Source organism: Haemaphysalis longicornis, unplaced genomic scaffold (assembly GCF_048455015.1).
Source record: "Haemaphysalis longicornis isolate Haplotype H1 unplaced genomic scaffold, Haemaphysalis longicornis Haplotype H1 scaffold_1, whole genome shotgun sequence".
Classification (NCBI taxonomy): Eukaryota; Metazoa; Arthropoda; class Arachnida; order Ixodida; family Ixodidae; genus Haemaphysalis; species Haemaphysalis longicornis.
The window spans coordinates 437,442,654-437,449,441 of record NW_027526203.1 but is presented as its reverse complement, the minus strand read 5'-3'; the positions used below and the strand labels follow the sequence as shown (position 1 = coordinate 437,449,441).

At 47.4% G+C, this 6,788-nt stretch overlaps 1 protein-coding gene across 1 annotated transcript in view; it reads left to right on the top strand.

Moving 5' to 3' along the window:
* Positions 1 to 6,788, top strand: part of LOC144155797 (transmembrane protein 163a-like) — a 133,529-nt gene continuing 126,741 nt past the window's right edge. The window contains exon 1 of the mRNA XM_077687461.1: positions 1 to 309. The gene's annotated coding sequence lies outside the window, so the exon portion shown is untranslated. The remainder of the gene's footprint in view (positions 310 to 6,788) is intronic.

Here is a 6,788-nt window from a genome sequence, read left to right as displayed (position 1 = left end):
CAGGCCACGCACGCAGTTGCAATGTCAACGTGTTGTCCCTGGTGACGCTGCGACAAGGTAGCAGGAGAATCCGGGCACGGTGTTTGTGTTGACTTCGGGGAAGGCGAGGGCCACGGTTTCGGCGTGGCGGCAAATCCAGCGCCTCCAGTTCCAGTTCTGTGCCCGTGGAATAGATGAACGCCTACGTTCGCCGGTTCTCTTGATGTTTCTGCCGTGAACCATTTCCACGAAACGCAGCCACCGACGTTTGTTTAATGTATAATATTTGACGAAAGGCCGTGCAACCAGGTGCGTCCCCCGGATACAATGGTAAGCGCTCATTAGTTTTGCGTTTTTGTGCGGGCGAAAGTTCTGGAAAAGCTGTGCGGCCACTCTTCGCGCTGCTTCTTCATCGTGCTGCTTACACGATAACATTGTCTGCGTAAGGTAGTATGTTTCTTGGCATTGCGTTACGTCGCCCCGTGGCAATGCCTGTTCAATCATCTAGATTTTTCCGAGCCCTAAAACATGAGGTATGCGTTTTCATGTGGCATAGTGTTACCTTCGGCGATATGTGAGCTTATAAATACTCGATTTTGTTTTATTTATATACCAGTAAACGGGATAAAAAGACAAGTTCCTAAGATAAACGGGGAGGCTGGGGATCTGGGGGAGTCTACATAGTGACCTATAATCTAGCGCGTGTTTCCTTGCTCATAAAATTCGACTCTCTGCCCAGAAAACGATTGTTATACGGGTAAACATTTTGTGCAGACAAGTCGTCGAAGTAGACTGTTTTACGTGTCGAAACCGGTTCAAAACCATTCCCACGGCACCAATTAAACAGCGAGAAATGTCTTCTAAATAACTGCGTCGCGTTGACAGCGTTGGTAAGCGTAGGCCGCAAAGTTAGCGTTCCGACATCGATCTTCATGCCGTACGTTTGATGCTCGAATGTCGAATACGCGCGGTGGAAATGTAGAAAGACGCATGTCTCAATACCACAAAAAAGAAACCAAACGCCGCCCGACGTCGAGCTTATCGCGGGCTATCATCCAGAGGTTTAAATATGCTCCACTCGTTCGGCTGAAGGAAGAAAATGCCAGAAATGTCAAAGCCAGCACCGTATACTTTCGGTTAACAATTTTGGCGAGTTACACAGGGAGATAAAATGTATACCGTATGTGTGCTGAAGCACCTGCACCGTCCGGTGGTTGCCACCCGGTTAGCGGCATATCCGACTCTACTTATCCCTGACAGAAAAAAAAAAAAATGCAGGGAAGCATAATTAAAATAACAAAGTATGCACACTGAGGAAAGCGATGCAAATGCCATGTCAGCTTACTTCTGTATTGCCCTTGCTCCCTACATTGCTATGCAGCATTCCTCAGAAAAGAAAGAAAACATCCCACTGTTCCAATGAACGACGCCGAAAGGGCACAGTTCATATCACTTAGAAGCATACATCAAAACAAAACACAATTTTCCGCATTACCACAGACCACAGAAAAATAGGCAATAGCCTAAGGCGGAACGAAATGGTTATTAAGTGCTTTTAAACGTGGCGATTGTCTTTGCCTCACGTCCCGGGAAATATTAAATATCAAGTGTACGCGAATAAACCATTGTATAGTAGAGCTATCGTTTGAGCCATACACGCAAGATACACATACGCCTGCTTAGCATTCTCATGCTTTTCGAAATTCCTATACGCGAGTAATCGTTTTCTGACCAGCTGAAATATTCATGAAAACAAATGCCGAAAAGTACATGTACTATCGGCGTCAAATGAAACGCGAACAATAAAATATGAACCTGAACACACAAATAGCGCGATTTCTTCTTCAGAATCCCCCTGCCCACCCCGTGATGCTGCTGTGGACTCCGGCCCACACCGGCGTAGGTTGTAATGAGACGGCACACCAACACGCCCGAGCTTTGATATCCCGGGCTCCCGTTTCTTTTACGCCTACACACGGCATCCCCGAAATGTCCCACGCGTACCTACTTACGTACAGGGACATAACTCAACATTACCGCCTCCTCCGCAGGAACCTACCTCCCCCGCACCCTTCACTTACTCCGCCGGCAGCGCACATGTGGCGGCTCTTACAAACCCACACTTTCCCACACCGCACTCTCCTTGTGCACACTCACCCACACCAATTCACCTCCCCTCACTGCCCCTCATGTGGCGCGCTGGACACTCTCTTCCACTCGCTCTGTGAGTGTCCGCGCGACCCCTTTCCCCCTTTCCCCTCCTCTTCTCACTGGGAGCACGCTCTGGGGAGCTCTGACCTCGCAACGCAAGAAGCCGTCACGGACAGAGCCCTGGACGTCGCGGGGGCCCTTTGGGCCTCTGCCACCCCCCTACCCTGAACCCAGTGTAAAATAAAGTGGCTCTACTACTACTACTAGCGCGATTTCTTTCCATGCAAGCCAAAATGACGCGTTGCTAAGTTACAAAAACAAAGTTGGGAAAAGGGGATTTCCAAACATACCAATTATATATGCTGTACGCACAGTATTTTTCAATTTTGCACGTTCTGGTTAATATTTTCGTGTTCGCATTTCATTTGACGCCGATGGTACAGTGGTGGGCTCGCTTAGGGTGAACACGGGAGCGCGTGGCCGTCGGTACTATCAGAGCAACCTACCGTGTGAAGTGCGAAGCAGCACGCGTGCGCTGTGCGTGTCGAGCGAGGCTATGCTTTCAGCGCGCGCATCGCGTCATCGGAGCGTCTGAGCGTCGTCTGCCAACTTCACCTTGCGTGTAGCTGTGGAGCAATCGGCCGCTGTATAAATAATGGAAGCTGGAATCCGCAAGAAAAATGTTTGATTCAGCGGTTATTCGTTCATTAGAATGAATGCAATGCAATCGGTTCGTCCCATCGTAAATCGACAGCTTGTTTCAAGCAGACTCGATAAAAAGATGACTATCACTTTAATAACACTTTATTTTTTAAATGGTTGCCACTGAAACCGAAGGAGCAACTGTGTACAATGTTTATCAGAAATAAATTGAGAGCTTGAAGTCTGCTTGGGCGCTACAACCTCGATTCAATCTACGGTGGAAAAGCGCCTTTGTGATTTTTATTAGGTATGTTCATACAACGATCGCGGATTCGAGGTTCAAAGCGAGACACCATTAGGAGTTGACGCGCAACATAGCGGAATACGAGCCGTCGCTCCGATGACGCGATGCGTGCGCTGAAAGGAAATTCACAGCGCATGCGTGAGGCTTCGCGCAGCCTGCGGTAGGCTGCTGTGATAGTATACCGGCAGCCACGCGCTCCCGTGTTCCCCCTAAGCGAGATCACCACTGTACCTTCCTTTGTTTTTGCCTCAAATATTGCCACATCGTTATCGCTAGAATTTTTCCCTCTGAACATGGTGCAACTTGCTTTATGCGCCTAGAGTTGGTTGATTTGCAATCTAGAAAGCTCTGTATCCGTTTCATCCACTACATTAGGGAGGGATCACTACAACAGAATATATTAGTGCCAAGTGCAGTGTCATTCATGTATAAAAGAAACAGTAGCGGACCTAAAATGGAGCCTTGTGGCACACGGTATTCTAGTTTGAAGCTAGTTCAGCATTACTGAGTTACACAAACTGAACATGATTTTTCAGGTAACTTTAATAAATCAAGCGCAATAACGTGACTGGTTCAATTTATTGAACAGCGAATTGTTTCATTGAATCACTCTAGCCTTTTAAAATCTACAAGTATACCAATCGCGTAATTTGACTTTTCAATATTTGTGTATTCGTTCTTTAACGCTTTGCAGAGAACGTTCTGCAGATTTTTCCTCATGGAACCCATATTGCTGTTTCGCTACAATGTATTTTCACAGATACTAATAGGCCTGTTGATTACATGTTCTGCAATCTTAAAGAAAAGTTAGTATCGTTATGCGACGGTGATTCCCGAGATTGTCTGACACCAGCCTTATGGATGGCGCATGCGTGTGCGCTTTGTGTTTTTTTCAGGAAAGAGGCGGTGTCGTATAGATCAGAGTGCCAATATGGGCGGTGGGTTAATATATCAAACGCTTCGTGGAGAGGAAGAACAGCAACGTCATTGTAACCACTCGCACATGCGTCTTCCTTTAAACTGTTTCAGTTTCGAAGGGTGTTGTCGGAGCTAAAAAACGAATGTGTCTAGCGTTACGCACAGATGTAGCTCTAATCAATGTTAAAGTTATGCCCAGACGTAGCCATTGCGAGAGTTACCTCCGATTATCTGTCATTATTTATAGCAATTAATCATTACCAGTAACTGACTATTTAATAAATCGAAGCAGTTTGGCCGGTTGCGTACGAATCAAGACAGACTGACTCCCCGCGAGTTGTGATGCGGACGTGATTCGGGCTGGAGCGCGTGGACGTAACTTTAGCAAACTGCTATGTCAGGGCGTAACGCTAGCCACAGCTCCCCCCCCCCCGTAGGCGAAAGAACGAATGTGACCGTTGTTGTTCTTAATTTGCTTAGCATAACTGCAGGGAATCGTCTGGAGAACACCGGACATTAAAAAAAAATGGCTGCTAAATTTGTTAGCCAATGAAACAGCGCGAAGGATAGCACCACGAAGGATGGAACCGTTAATTTATGTGGTTCCATATATGCCGTTTATGAGGGTAATTACCTATAATTACTGGTACATTATAGGTAATAAGGGGTGCTAGTGTTTCAAGAAATTCGAGAAATCATGCCACCGAACCAGCTGGTGTAAGTGGTAGTTTACTGCGACAATGAAAGGGCGACATGTGACTGTCAGAAGCTTGTACCAGCAATTGTTACTGTCAGCAGCTTGTACCAAAGTACCACACTGCCATTTTTTTTTTTTTTTTTGTGGTGAAACACACAAGGCGGCATTGCTGCAACAGCTAGAAGCGCATCGCAGCGAGGCAGCGCAGACTGCTGGCGCACTGACTTCGCTGCGCCTTCTGGGCGTATCCTGCCGTTTACACGACGTCGACGCAGTAAGAACTGCACTCTCTGCCCTTCTGTCGCAGCCATGTAACCGCGGCTACAGTTGTAGTTATCAAACAACTGAGCCCTCTTTACTAGAACACCACGTTTCTGTAAATGTAACAACTAAATAAATTCACTTTTCAGAGGCATCAAATATACGCTGATATCTTCGCATTTGTTTCGTAAGGGTCGAACATGTGGGTGAAAAAGCTATAATTAGTCCCGCAAGGGCTGTGTCAACAAGAGCAGTACCGAACGAGGTTGGGTCATGATACGATCATAGTACGGTTCGTGCGGCCATGAAGCTGTAGCGCGCAAATATTGGCCAACCAAAATTTATAGGCGATTTCTGAGAAGTCATCCTCCCTCTTAACCTGAATGGCTTTCTCGCATTGCCTTTTACCCACGAGAATCCTGCCACACCTCTGCCAGATATACTGGTCCGCCTTCTCGGTCGCTTTCGATTTCGCAATACCACTAAGGTTGCTTGCTGCGCGCCGTCAAGCTGTCGAGGAAGCGAATCACGGGTTCCTTCGTCCGGTTTCTGTATATTTTATTTTTTAGATGCGACGCATCTCTTGCTCTGAGGCATGTCCCTCCTGCGGCGTCGTTGTCGCGGCGTTGTCCGCACGCTCACTGCACATGCGCAACTCTCCTCCGTTCTTCTCTCCGACAGCTGTGCGCAACACTCACTCCGTCTCATTATCATAACAACAGCTGCGCGTGTGCGCTTCGCTGCTCTGGGTGCGCGCGACTCCCCCCCCCCCCTTCCCCCCCGGCTCCTCTCCTTTCAAAAGCGGAAATATAAGCGGGGGAGCGCACGGCGCCGGATCAGTCCAGCGCTCGCTCTCGCACTTGACTTGACTTTGCTTGACGATACCTCCGTGCAAGATCTTCCGATGAAGACGTGATGGAAGCGACAGTCCCTTCAGCGAGTGGACTGACGCAATCCAATACCAGCGTCAGTCCAAACGCTCCCCCATGATGCGTCGCATCACATCAGGGTTCCCTCGCGGGAAGATGGGCGTAATTTTATTACATGCGTCAAAAAACGAGCGAGCGCAAAAGCGACTTTATCAACAAAAGTAAGGCGGGTATGTCGAGGGACACACAAGGTAAACTGTACACTGTCCCTCGACCCTCCCGCGCTTATTTATTTATTTATTTGTAATATACTGCCAGCCACCTGTTGGCAGCCAAGGCAGGAGTGGTTACATATTGAAACATTCAGCACTGTGGTGCAGCGGAGAACTCGCGTGGTACAGCGAAACACGTAACCGAACAAGGGAGACAAAGTTTTCTGAGTAGAAACCAACAGCCCGAAGAAAAAACAAAATAGCGCGTAACATAGCCGACAAAAGCACTCTTGGTTAAGTACATCCTTCACAAAGTTTCCGGAGCAGGAACAAGCAAAAAAAAAAAAATTCGCCATGATAGACGATCTAGACCCAGAAACCACATTATCACGATTTGAAAGTAACCCATGTACTGCTTCTGCCTCCGTATTGTCACCTCTTCCGCGGTATTCAGTTTACGCGCAACGTTTGTTTTATTCCACAAATTCTCATATTCGGACGTTCTACTCCATGTATTTCCAGGTTCTATAGCGGCACCTGTACTGGTCCAATAAGTCCAGTTGAGTTCCCTCACCTCGTCCACTTTCACATGCTTGTATCGACATGTTTCAAAACTTTCCACTCCGCCTTTCAGCTCATCGATATTTCTTTACACAGACGTAATATAATAATAAATCGTGATTCTATGATCCTTTTGATCACGAACATGGGAGGGCGTGGCATTAACGTATACGACTTTTTCGTGGTGAGCAGCA